Source organism: Myotis daubentonii, chromosome 7 (genome assembly GCF_963259705.1).
Source record: "Myotis daubentonii chromosome 7, mMyoDau2.1, whole genome shotgun sequence".
NCBI lineage: Eukaryota > Metazoa > Chordata > Mammalia > Chiroptera > Vespertilionidae > Myotis > Myotis daubentonii.
In genome coordinates this window covers 51296080-51310906 of record NC_081846.1, presented here as the reverse complement: position 1 = coordinate 51310906, position 14827 = coordinate 51296080, and positions in this window count along the sequence as shown.

Genomic DNA, 14827 nt, shown 5'->3' with positions numbered 1-14827 from the left:
TTACAATTTCTAAAGGTTATGATGATAAAGAGTAGCATGAAATAATCCTTATAATCTTTTTAATTTGTGATTTTATAAAGTGATAGACAGTGGGACATCAATTCTTGTCTAGTTATATGCAAACTGCAGCTTAAAGGAAACTTCTTATTTTCTAAATTAATGAGACTTCCTGTATCCTCCTCCTTTCCTCTTATCTGACATTTATGAATTAAATCTGGACCCAGTGAGAATAACTGAATCGAATGAAAAAGAGATTTTTCAGCTAATTGCTTTTTCAGTGTGAGACCCATATAAGTGATGCTAAATTTATACCAGCAGGCTCCTACTAGACAATTTCAAAGGCGGGTTGACTCATGCATAAGGCAGGAAGCATTTCAGGAAACCTTTGAAACAGCAATAGGGAACGCAATCACACTTCTGTTTATAAACAGCCTATCAAAATAGCAAAGCCCTAGTTCCAAGTTTCAAAGGCATTGCCTTGCAGCCCCTAGAAAACAGAAAGGTCATTCTGCCCTCTCACCTTCGCTGGGGTTACAAACCATCAAATCAGCAGGTGGAAAATTGACGTCGTCAGAAGTCAACAGGAGACCGCCTATTTAGAAGGTGCCACAAAGCCTTCCATTTCTCCAAATATGACTTAATCTTCCTCTTTCAAATGGCATCTGCTCCTTCTCTCTCACAGAGAGTTTAGAGACTCATTATTGTAGTCAGTGTATAAAATACCAAACTCAAACGGGGAGTACTGGCGTGCTTTCAAAGGCAAGATTGTACTGTCATTTGAAACTGGAACTCTCCATAGATCCTGACCACAACCAGCGCCAAAAGTTTAAAGCCTTAATCACTACTCCTGGTTCTAACACAAATTATGACTTCTGATTACATTATTCTTTCTGAGATCTACTAACGTGTGCAAGGGAGACGTAAATGCCTAAGCCAAATGCTCCAGCTTTGCACAAATAGCACAGCTCATCAGATGTGTTATGTAGCATTGGATAATTTAATTGACTAAATTTAACTGAATAATCTGCATTTTGAAACCTCACTAGAATTATGGAAGTGTCAGGGTGGGGTGAGGATGGAATATAAACTTAATAAGTGATGGTGTATCCTTGAAACCATAAGTTTCAGCAGAGATGAAAAACTAAAATGTTACTATAATAGAAAAAAGTAGATTCACAAATGGCAGCCCAGATTCTAGAAGGGCAGTCACAGTGTGGACACTGAACAGCCCTGATGGTGCTCAGCCTGCTGCCCACCGTTCGTATCAATCCCATCTTCCTATCCAAAAATCATTTGATGCTTTAAAAGATAAAAACAGCTGGAACATGCTAAAGAAACCATTTTTAAGATTTAAACACATTTTATATTCAAATGACAGACTATTTGTCAGAAGTAGTATGGAAATAAATGGTAAATAAGGAAATAAAGGAGCTCTTTAATATTTTACTTGCCAATCTGCATATTCAGTGTGACTCTTTAAAACAGTCACTTTTCTAAATTTTATTTTAACTCTTTTCCTATCTTTCAACCGAGACCATGAGATTCCCCCTTCCTAACCAATACAGGTCTTTTGTTTTGTTTTTCTTGTCAGAAATTCAAACTCAAAAGCTGGGTGTTACTGGTGAGCAGTCCTGGGGTTAGTCTAACTGTACTGTCTGGATAGTAAATGTCATGTCTTGAGCTTTGTATCCTGACAGTGGTGACTCAGACAGAAGGATGGGAAGCAGGATTATATAGATTCAAAGCCTAAACAAGTTCATTTTCTGCGTGCAGTTTTTGTAATCTAATTAACAGGTGGCTTGGAATTTCAGTAAATGCAGGTGCTTGTTACATTCATAGAAAATGAGGTAATTTCAAGGACTTAAATCACGTTGTTGACTACTTTCACTTGTGATAAATATATCACTCTACAGGGTAATTTTTTTTTAATTTGATACTTGACATTTATAATTCAAGAAAAGCCAGCTCTAGTGTGTCATTTTATTACATCTCATAAGTTTCTGGCAGAACTAAAGTTTTCAAAGGAATATAAGTTATATTTTGGACAATATTTGTATTCAACATGCTAATGATGCCATTCCTTTCCTTGTGTTACTCATTACCACGGTAATAGTCATGTCAGTTCAATAACTCATTTTTGTGATGTGTGAGGCCAGTTAAATATTTTTAAGATAATGTATATTGATCAGAAGGATTCAGGAGAAGACAAATTTATAGTAGAAATCAGCCTTGCCTTTATTTAAGTTAATTTATGTGACCTCATAGAATGGTTTCAGTTGTAATTTTGGAACGGCTCTTTTTGTTAGGTACCTCTCTCTTTTTCTCTTTTGGCTTTCTTCCAATATTTTTTACCTGGGTTGGGAGTATCTTTAAAGTTATTTATTAATGAATATTTGAAAGAAAATTGGATTGGAAAATAGCTCTTTAAAAATTATTTAGGAATTTCTATCACCAGAGATTTTCATCAAGACTTAGTGCCACTCTAGGTAAAATCAGAAACCCCCTTCTCAGAGGTCTAGCTTCCTTATTTTAAAAGAGAATAAAATTTCTAACTTTATAGCATGATTTATCCAATTTTGTTTGGCTCCTTTTATGTTGGCAACTAAGCTAGTCTCCTTAGCCATAAATAAAGCCAACCATCTTTAAAATAAATTCAAAGATCTATATATTACTTTGAAATTTTACTTAAATATGAAAGAGAAGAAAGAAGTAAAAAAAATTAAACAAACAAACAAAAATCCACCCAAATCTGAATTTTCCTATACAGGAAAACCTAAATATCTATTTTTGCCTAAGGTTAGTTTTTTTGTTTGTTTTTGGTTTTGTTTTGTTTTGTTTCTTGTTTGTTTGTTTTTTGCTTGCTTAGTGTTGTTGATCCTTGGGTGATTTAATAATACCAAAATGATATCTGAACTTGACAGACTTTAAATGTTGGCAGTCGGCAAAGTCATTTCCTTTGTACCATAATCAAATGGGGTCCACTGTCAAAGTTTACTGTCTGAATCTTGATTCATCAGTGCTAGTCATGCCGAAGGGGTATCTCAAAATAGTTTAATCTTTTCAAAGATACTCACAATAGCCAACTGTGTGTGAACAATGGAAAGTTTGAGGTTCTTCTATATTCTTTAAATGTTATAGTCCTAAGACCAGAAGAGATCTCCAGGGGTCATCTGGCTCATCCATCTCCTTCCAAGGAGAACTGTCACTCAGGCATGCACAACAGGAGAGATACCCATCTATTCTTCACATCTCCAGGGAATGCAGTTTCCTCGGCAACACAATCCAGATCTCTTAGGTTTTTCTCACAATAAGAAAATATCTTGGCCAGTCGTTGTGAGCTAGGCACTTGGCAACAGTTGTGGTGATTTGGGCCATTGTACTGGGAGACTTAAAGAAAGTTGGATTTCTCCATCCTTTGATAATTATTATATTTGATGATTCCACAAGTCTCCTAAGAAACTAGATTTTTTAAAATAAAGATGTGGGTATTGAAACAATTATGTCGGGTCAAAAATTATGACCTGCTCTGGAAAATAATGACTTTAGTTAGTTTTTGTGTGTGTGTTTTTTGTTTTTCATCACTGAGATGTCAGGAGACAATTTCAGGAAAAGTGACTGTTTCTGAGAAGTTACAATTACAAAAAATGAGCATTTTTTTTACCTTCTTGCTTCTAAATAAATACCTTCTCATTAAACTCTCTTTACCCTAAAATGACAAGTGAGAATCTCATGGTTTTCCACTTCTTCTGGGGAAGTTGGGACTAGCTTGGGAGAGTCTGATGTGGAATAAAATTACTCCAAAGAATTGCTCACCCTCCATTTGATCCCAGCCTTTCTTCCCATGTTCTATAAACAATAGATGCTCGCCTTCCCAGGGATCAGCAAAATGATTTAAAAATTTATCATCCTGACAAAGCCTGAAAACCAAGGGAGGAGTCCTGTAGGATGGTGACTTTTTTCTGATTGCATCGCTTGACCCAATCACCCCCTGCAGCCAGCTTTCAGAATGTTGCTTTTGTTTTTCTGTTTGCTTAGTTGCTTCCAACTAGGAGTCAGAACTAGCCTATGATGAGGAGCACCCCCAAAAAGTCTCCTTTCGCCATGGGATTTTTAAAATCTCCCCGACTAGGATGCCCTTGTGAAACGCCAGCCACATCAGTGTGGCTGTTCCCCACCAACACCACCAGGGGAAATAACCCTTTTACTAAATAAATAAATAAATAAATAAATAAATAAATAAATAAATAAAGTTATAGAATCTTATGTAAAGAAGGTTGAATGATTTGGCCCATGTTTTAATTGACTTTAGGCACCTCTATGGAAATAAGTCTGAGGCGTAGTTTGTGAAACATGTTTCAAAAGTGTTTGCTGTAAAATAAATGCTAGACATTTACAGTGCAGAAATAGTTTTTAAAAATTAAAAACCTGTAGATGATGACTCTGTTCCTGAGAACCTCAGTCTTTATTGTGTCTTAGTAAAGTTGATCTGCTTTCATTTAGTTTATTGCATTTCTGGTGTAATAATAGCCTCTTGAGGTAGAACTGTTAATACATATGTACTGGTTAATGCCTGTTAATGCAGAAAATGGCACTTTGTTATTTCGGTGTGTTTCCCTCAGTGTCACAGGGTATATCAATTTGATAGGAAAAGATCATTTGACATTGGTCAAAAATGCATTTTCCCCATTTAAAATATATTTGTATAATCCATTGCATAGACAGATGTCACCTTTTGCAGTATCTTGACCTTGATCATAGTCTTAGACATCAACTGTGTCTCCACTTTCCAGCTGCCATAGAAATTTGGTACATTTGCAGATTCTAGTGAAACCTAGTGACCTAAATGAGATGGTGGATCGAATGCTCTAGAGCGCCCGGGCGTTATCCTTCAGTCAATGTTAAACTGTAGGACATTGGGAATGGGCTTTACACAAGGGAAGTCTTTTGAGAGTATTTTGTTTTGCTTTTGTTTGTTTTCACTTCAGGGGAGGGGGAGTAATTTAAAAACTCAGTGAGATAAATTGTAACAATTTTTTAACATTTGACTGGTTTTATCTTTTTGTTGATTTCTGTTATTATTTTTACTCAATTTAAATAGTAATCTAATCAAATGGAAAGGTCAGAAGGGGGAAAAATCAAACTTACAGTTCACACACACAATCACTATACTCTAAGATGTCATGTTATATGTCACAGTTTCTAGACTGATTTCTCTTGTGTATAAGTTATAACATCAAAGATGCCAAAGGGTATATAAAATAAGCTACAATATTATTCAATAAAACTTAACCTGGACCTTATGTTGTAATAATTTATTCATATTAGCTATAATCTTCTGTATTTATATTTTCAGTATTTATTATGAATGACATGGAAATTTGTGTATTTATTGTGGCTTTTTATGGCAATGTGTGTATATATATATACATATATCACAAACAAGCATTTTTAAGTCTTATCCTTAAGTTTCTTTTATTAGTGGCACTTGTATTATGCTGTACTTTTTATTATATATTGTATAATATCTTGTCCATTTGTTTGCAGCAGAGTAAAACTGGTTTCTAAGTTGTATCTACTGTTGCATTTTGTGTAAGCCCTTTGTTCTTACATTCCGAGCTGTCACACACACACACATACTCAAGAAAACCTCCCTCCCTCTGTGTAACAGAGACATTCTTGAAAAGTTGTGAGTGAATCCAGTTCCTGTGAAATGGCTCATTATATTATCATCTCAAAGATGTGTTAACTTTATGATGTTTGATCTCTAAGTGGAGGTGCTTAATAACATTTTTCTTCCTCAGCTATTCAACTCCTTCATCAAGAAATGATGTATACATAAATACAGGGGCCAGAGAGGAAGCCCCCTATTCAAATTAAATAGAGGATGATATTTTTACAAAGACAACTCCAACCCCTTTTAAGTTGCATCCTGTAATTCACCTGTTCAGTAGTATTTGTGTTTTGCCTTGCTTAAAGCAAGATCTGTGTGATTTGGCATTTAGAATACATGTGTACAGATAGGGACATACATATGCCTATCTGTTTAGCAATACTGATTGAAGGTAACCAAACTTACTAGTACTTTTATTAGCAGTAGAATGAAGAAAATGTATATTTCCCAATCTATTATATGCAAGTCACTGTCCTCAAATAACTTACATCTTACATCTGGACACTGGATCTATATTTTGACAGTTAAATAGTAATGTGTGATTGTGTGATTATCCCAAAACTCAAATTTGATCATGTTGATCTGATCACTTACTTACAAACTTCAATAGTGTTCCTTCCTTATTGCCAATAAGATAAAATTCAAACTCTTTGGAATGCCCCACCAGCTCTGGGTACAGCAAACCTCTGTAGCCTAGTTTTGCTTATCAAACTCTCACTGCCTCCCATGGCCTTCCTTACCCACAGAAAAGACTGTTTAGACTTTGCCTGCTGCTCCATTTTTCTCTGCTTCTGTTCAGTATGTCCCCTTTGCCCAGAGTACACACCACACAACTCCATCCTGACAGCACAATTCTAATGATCAGCTACTTATCTTTCAAGAGAAAACTCAAATGTCCTTTTAGGTTCCCTTCTAATTCTCCTGAGAATTGATTACCTGCTCTTTTATGCCCAATCTGAAGACATTTATTAGAGCCTCTCTAGGTCTCACTGCATACACTTATGTATGTGTCTACTCCCTCCGCAGGACTCCCTGAGAACAGAAAATGTGTCTTGTTACTCTCTCTATTGTCCTCCAGCTTAGTACCTGGAACATGGTAGGTGCTTAAAACATGTTTACTGATATATGTGCAGTGCAGAAATGAGAGGTGCGTTTGCAGGCGTGCAGATGAAGGACAGATGGCTGGCTGGCAGAAGGAGGGAGAGTTTCAGCTGGCAGGGGACATTCATGATGGGATGGTGTGAGGAAAGGCTGCGTCACGATTAAGTCACCCCCTTCTGTGTGGGGCAAGAGGAGGTTGCTAAGAGCAGACGATTTACCTTTGGGAACAAATGAGCCATCAGCTGAGGAGAATCGTTTCAAATATTGCAGAGCTTTAAAGAACCAGTCCAAAGAGTCTGCCTTGTATCCTTAGAGACCTACAAATATCCTGAAAGTATTAGAAGAGGAAGTTCAACCAAACAAGAGTGATGTTTAGCCGCGTGGAATCTGATTGCAGTACACAGACAATTTGGGAAGATGGGACTTCCAAAGTAAAAGTCCTCTGATTGCAATCATTATTCATGAGAAAAATAATTGTCCAGGTCCTACTCTGTTTAGGACACTGTGCTAGAGAACCAGAGGGCTGCAGTGAGCAAAACAGACAGGGTCCTCCCAGATAAGCCAGTGTAGGGGTCTGGGTGACTATGGCAAAGAAAGGGTCAGTTATCAGAAGGCCTACTTGAGTGGGAGAGATGAAAGGTAACAAGATTATGAGCTTAAAATACTGTGGGTGGAGTATGGGGAAGGAGTTAACATAGCATTAGAATTGATGCTAGAATACACAATAAAAATAATGGACAAAAAGAAATGTGAGCCTTAGCTTCTTTGGCTCAGTGGATAGAGCATCGGCCTGTGGACTAAGGTGCTCCGGGTTCGATTCCTCAAGGGTACATGCCCAGGTTGTGGGCTCGATCCCCAGTGTGGGGCATGCAGGAGGTGGCCAATGAATGATTCTCTCTCATCATTGATGTTTCTATCTCTGCCTCCCTTTCTCTCTGAAATTAGTAAAAATATATTTTAAAAAAAAAAGAAATGTGAGGAGCTTAGATAAGGATATAAGACTTGCAGTGAGTGAATGTTTTAAGAGGAGACTATAGAGACAGAGAGCATAATGGAGAGAACTGAATCTTTGAAACCTGTCTTCCGCAGAAGAAGATGCTGAGATGGAGTTTAGCAAGCAGAATATTGATTAGGAATCAATACTGTGGAAGCTGGGGAAGGGAGAAATCATACTGTGATGCAGACCCAACAAGCCACACCAGGCCATCCCCACTTGGGTGCCCTGGGGAATAAAGGGCTCTTCAGAGCTGGTGGGCTGAACATGCTGGGCCTTAATAATCGCCCCACGATCAGTCAGTCCTTGGATGCCATCCACCCCAGGAAGGGAGTGCTCTGGGGGGGAGTCGGGGACCTGCAGTAGAGGAGATGCCTGGACAAAGCTGAGAGCTGGAGGCTGCTGACAGCGCTCTCAGAAGCCAGGAAAGTCCTTCCTTGAAGGGAACTCTGACAGGTGGCACTACTCTGTGTCTTCCACAGCCCACCCCTCAATCCACTTCATCTAAATCTCATGGAGAAGGCCCTCCAGGGTTCGGGAAAACTTAGAAAAGCTTGGTTAGTAGAACAAACTATAACGGCTGCCACTCCCGCCAGTCTTAGAACCACAATGAATACTCATCATCTCATCTTTCACTATAAATTCTACATTCTTCTCAGCCTCAGCAATGGCTTTGCTCAACTCAGTGGCTTTACATTGTGGTATGGCCCAGACCCAAGAGGCATCTAAGTGGATATTTCTTCCCATTCCCATTGTCCAACAGTAGATCCATCTCTTTAATTACCTCAAGGTTAGTTACCTCTACCAAAATGGCGACTCTTCTCCCTGCCTCAAATGCCCAGGCAGCAGCAGTAGCTTAAGTTCATGGGGATCTTTAATTCCCTGATAACAGTATTCCTGCTTTGGGAACTAGGACTTTTAACCCAGCAGAGCCTGTATTGTTGTGGGATAGAAGACACAATTTTCCCCAGTGGTTTATGTTAAATGGGGCCACTCCTGCTTTCACCCCCAGGGAAGGAACTCATGAGCTCCTATTGGAAAAATAAAACTACATACTGCATCCTGAAACATGGTACCCATCCTGCAGAGTCCCACCTCCAAACTTGCACTGTAACAGCCACCAGCTTCTGAGTCATGGGCTCATTCCCATACCTTTTTCCTGTAAGTTAACTTACCTGCTCTGATATGATGTTATTATGTGAGGTCCCATATGGATAGATCAAATACACTGTAAGCCCTGCAACTAAGAAAGACAAAATCATACTTAAGATGCATATATATATATATATATATATATATATATATATATATATATATTCTTGTATTATTTGAATTATTGTATTTTCCATCTGAACAACTATAAATCTACTTTTGCCCAATCCTATACATACATCCATTTGTCCTTCAAGGATAGAAGTCTAATGTAACTAATCTGCCAGCAAGTGTCTGGTCAGAATCCAGAAGAGCAGTGCCATATTGAGAGCTCAGCATCAGTCTCTGTTGCTGGCAATCTATGAATTTGGCAGAAGCAGTAGCTTTATTAACCTTGGTAAATGGGAGGCCATGCTCATGGGCCAGGCACAGTCTTTATGTCTCCCACTACCACCTATTCATGTGTCTATCATGGCAGCACTGGAATAGCCAATGGCTGAGACTGGCTGCTGTTGTTTGCCAAGATATTCTGTCTGTATCAATACTTTCCAAACCAAATACAGTGTGAGCCACAAGGGTGAGTTGCATTTTCTAGTAGACATATTAAAAATAGTAGAAAAGTCCTGCTATGTGGCTCAATGGATTGAGCATTGACCTACGCATCAAGAGGTCACTGGTTCAATCCCTGGTCAGGGCACATGCCTGAGTTGTGTGCCCAATCCCCAGTAGGGGGCGTGCAAGAGACAGCTGATCCATGTTCTTCTCAATTCAATGTTTCTATCTCTCCTCCCTTTCTCTTTCTAAGATCAATAAAAACATATTTAAAAATAGGGGGGAGAAAAAAAGAGATGAAATTAATTTCAATATATTTTATTTAACCTAATATAAAAATATTATTTTAACACTAGAGGCCCTGTGCACGAAATTCATGCATTGAGGGGGTCTCCCCTCAGCCTGGCCTGCACCCTCTCCAATCTGGGACCCCTCAGGGGATGTCCAACTCCGGTCCCTTTCACAATCTGGGACCACTGGCTCCTAACTGCTCACCTGCCTGCCTCCCATATCGCCACTAACCCCTTTGTCTGCCTGCCTGATTGCCCCTAACTGCCTCTGCCTGTTGGCCTGATTGTGCCTAACTGCCTCTGCCTGACAGCCTGATCACGCCCTAACTCAGGGGTGGGCAAACTTTTTGACTCGAGGGCCACAATGGGTTCTTAAACTGGACCGGAGGGCCGGAACAAAAGCATGGATGGAGTGTTTGTGTGAACTAATATAAATTCAAAGTAAACATCATTACATAAAAGGGTACAGTTTTTTTTTTGTTTTTTTTAGTTTTATTCATTTCAAACGGGCCGGATCTGGCCCGCAGGCTGTAGTTTGCCCACGGCTGCCCTAACTGCTCCCCTGCAGGCCTGATCACCCCTAACTGCTCCACTGCCTGCCTGATTGCCCCTAACCGCTTTGGCCTCAGCCTCCGCCCCTGTAGCTTTGTTCGGAAGGATGTCCAGAAGGTCGTTTGGCTGTCTGGTCTAATTAGCATATTACGCTTTTATTAGTATAGATGTTATCAATAAAAAAAAATTGTTTTTATTTCCATTACTCTTGAGCCACTAAGTCTTTAAATCCAGTGTATATTTTACACTTAGAGCATTTGGACTAGACAGAGTAAAGGTCCAGGCTGTCCTTTCATAGTAGATGCTCTCTGGTAAGTGCTAACATGTGATACTAAGATCTTCACATTGTGTGTGCACTCCCATATGTCTATCCACATGATCATATCCCAGACCTCCTTTTTCCTAATTGTCTCATATCTCACCTTTCAGGACCCTGACTAGTCAACCAAACCATTCACCTCTGTGCATGAGCATATATAATATATATATATATATATATATATATATATATATATATATATATCCCCGTGCACGAAATTTGTGCACTTGGAGAGGGAGTCCCTCATCCCAGCCTGTGCCCTCTCTCAGTCCAGGAGCCCTTGGGGAATGTCTGACTGATGGCTTAGGCCTGCTCCCCAGAGGGACATCCTTAGCACTGCTGCAGAGGTGGGAGAGGCTCCCACCACCGCAGCTGCGCTCGCCAGCTGTGAGCCCAGCTTCTGGCTAAGCAGTGCTCCCTGCTGTGGGAGCATATTGACCACCAGGGGGAAGATCCTGCATTGAGCATCTGCCCCCTGTTGGTCAGTGTGTGTCATAGCGACCGGTCGTTCCGCTGTTCGGTCTATTTGCATATTGGCCTTTTATTATATAGGAGATATATATATATATATATATATATATATATATATATATATATATATTCAGATAGATGAGAGATAGATAGATAGATTTTTTTAGAGAGAAGGGTGAGAGATAAAGAGATAGAAACATCAATTGGCTTCCTCCTACACACCACCTCTTGGGGATCGAGCCTGCAACCCGGGGATGTTACCTGACCAGGAATCAAACCATGATCTCCTCGTTCATCAGCCAACAGTCAACCACTGAGCTACTCCAGCTAGATACGAGTCCATATATATATTCTAACAGAGCCACACAAAGAGAATGAGTAGGTATACTACCAACACTCTGCCCATTTCAAAGGTTGTCCCTGGCCACTGTCTTTTAAAGCTACCCCTAAGTGAGACTGCAGAGCAGTAGCCACCAATTTTTGGCTGCATTGCAACTGCATCCACTTACCAAAGAAAATTGATGTTTCCTCCTCCCCGTCAGCTGGCCATAGGGAATGCTTCCTGTGGAGTGAGAGGTGAGCTGAGGGAAAGGTGCCGGTCCAAGGGTGGTGGATGACATGGAAGTCAGGGCTATCCGTCCATACATCTTCCTGTGCCTTCCTGCCCTGTTGGTGCTCAATCCCAGTTTTTCTACTTCTGTCTTACAACACAGTGCTGCTATCCCTGTCTTCTCTTCTGATTTAGTGGCTCTGTTAGAACCCAGCTCACGATGCATGCTTCCGGAGGCATGGTCACTTGGCATCCCACATTCAGGCACTTCGTCTCTCCAAGGCCTCTTGGAGAGGCCTCCTAATATAATGAGGAGCTGTTTTTCAAAAGGCGTATACATTGCTGATAAGAATGGCAATGCCTGGATCTCAGGGCCTCTGTGTGATTCTACAACTGGCACTTGCCATAACCTCTACACCGCATCTTTTGCCACCACCAGTACCTCTAATACCATAGTGTCTGTGGGTCATGTGGCGCAAGCAGAAGGGCTTTGAATACCGCAGCCAAGACCTTCTACACCGACCTTGTCTGCTCCATATTCCTCTCAAAGCTGGCAGTCTTTCACGTTGCCCTGTTTATGGCCAGGTGTGAAATGTGCTAAATCCAGAACTTGAAGAGGTTTGCTAGGTATTGTGTTGGTGCAATATGCAGTCATTTATCTTTACTGTGAAGATGTCTGAATTGCCCCAGACCACGGGATCCCTAAAGATTAACGTGATGTAGCAGGCCCTGAATCTTCAAAGGATTTATCTCCCACCCTCCAGAGTGCATGTGTTTTACCAAGGCCTCCGGCATGCTGACAGCTTATTGCTCATCTGCCCCGAGGATCATAATATAAATGGAGTGGTATCCTGTAGGATGTCTAGAGTCTGGATCTCTTTGTAATGTATTATAACAAAATCTCATGTAAATGCATTCGGTTGCCACCTTGATTGGGCAAGGACATTCTGTGTTCCACATACCATTAGATCCTTTTTTCTAACTGGAATAGGAAAGAACGAGTTTGCCAAATCAAGGCCTCACCCATGTCCCTGATATTGGTTAGCCTTCTCTAGCAAAGGTACTATATCTGGCACAGCAACTGCACCCTATGCTACCACTTGGTGAAATTGACAATAATATACTCATTCTCTGGAATTCTTCCTTGTTCTGCAGGGGCTTCTCATTGCACTGAGGTGACTTAAATGGGAATATAATGGGGACCACCACCGCTACATCCTTTAGGTCTTTAAGGGTATCACTCATTTCCACTATTGCCCCTGAAATGCAAACTTGTTTTTTTATTTTACATTGATTGGGGAATGGGGCAGAAACAGTTTCAGAAACTTCCCCACTATTACAGTCTTTATCTCATAGGTCAAAGGTCGACTGAGGGGATTACATACATATATACCAAATATTTCAATCCCAATAATGTACTTGGAAATAGGATAAGTGACTGCTGAATGGGTATAAAACCCCATGGATGTGACCAAGTCTCTGTTTATTACCTGATTCTTATATATTCCCTCTTGAACAGGGAGCTCATGATAAGGCTTCAGTCTTCCAGATAATTGTCAAATCTGATACAGTATCAAACATCCTCTAAATGTTTGGGTATTCCCCTTTTTCTGGTGCACAGTCATCCACATAAATGGCTGTAGGTACCTTTTTGGAAGCACTGCTCAATCACTACCATGTCTACTTGTAGCTGGGTCTTTCCTCCTAAGGACCTGGCCTCTTATTGGGTTAATGGGTCCTGTGTCTGAAAACTAACTCAGGTCTGGAAGTGGGTAAGAGATATTATATTTTATTGGGGTAATTGCCTTCAGGTCCCGGGTCATCCAACCTAATTTCTTGTGATGGTATAAACTGAGAAGTAGCCTTGTTGGCTGTCCATCTATTTTGTCTCTAAATATACCCCTTTCTATTAACCACTGTCATAAATCTCTGTGGGTTAGGACATTCTGGCTGCCACTCTGTTGCTCATTATGATAATTACATCCTTTGGTTTTTAGCAGTTATATGCCACCACCCATCCTCGATTATTTCAGAGTTCTGTCATCCCCACTGGATTGCCACCTTGGGCGAGGAAATTCTGTGTTCCACATACCATCAGTCATGGGGTCCACATTACCAGCCAAGTGGCAAATGCAAATGCAGCTCCAAATGTCATTAACTTCTTTTTTGGACCATTCCTGGTACCAAATGTCAGATTAGGTTTTCTAGAAACAGATTCTGAAATGGAGTTTGATGTGCAGAATATTTATTAGGTATCAATACCTTGTAGAAGCAACAATGAGAAAGCAAATGAACAGAGGGATAAGTTGAACTGTGATGCAGTCTGACAAAGTTTCAGCCCAACCCACAAGGAACCCCAGAGACAATGTGGTCCTTTGGAGTTATCCCCTAGTGAGCAAAAGTGCCACGTCTTTATAGCTTTGCCATGATCAGTCATGGGATGCAAACACTCAGGTAGGTCACACTTTTGAGCAAAGTACCTCTCTGAAGCTGAGGTCATCTCTCAAAGACAGAACAGTCAGCACTAAAAAGACTTTGGGCGGCACATCTCCATCTCCGTCACATCAAAAGAAGAAGTACAGAGATAAATGTGAAGTCTTTAACTTGGGTCTAAAAAACGGACACATATATTCACCAGTACAAGATTTGTCCTTCATGATAGACCCACATGGAGTGCTGAGTTCATTTCTGCTTACTGCAGTTTAAGAGGAATATCCACTTTCTGGATGTGTTCACACATGAGAGCCATCGGAATTGTAAAGGAGTTAAGAAGTAAAACAAAAGAGGACTAGGTGAGAGAATTCACGTTGACACTAAATAGAGGTTTTCTTCAGATACCTAAAGAGGCTGAAATTACTCCCTGTGGAATGAATAGCTAAAAATCTAAGAAGCCAACAGTTGTCATAATATAGGGAGGATCATTTTAATAGTCAAAACCAAGTAGAAAAGCAGTGCAGGACCTTGCTGGTTTGGCTCAATGGATAGAGCATTGGCCTGGGGCCTGAAGGGTTCAGGGTTCAATCCTAGTCAAGGGCACGTACCTCATTTGCAGGCTCAATTCTCCTGCCCTGATTGGGGTGCGTAAGAGAGGCAGTTAATCAATGTGTCTCTCTCACATTGATATTTCTCTCTCTGTCTCTCCCCCTCCTTTATACTCTCTCTAAAACCAATGGAA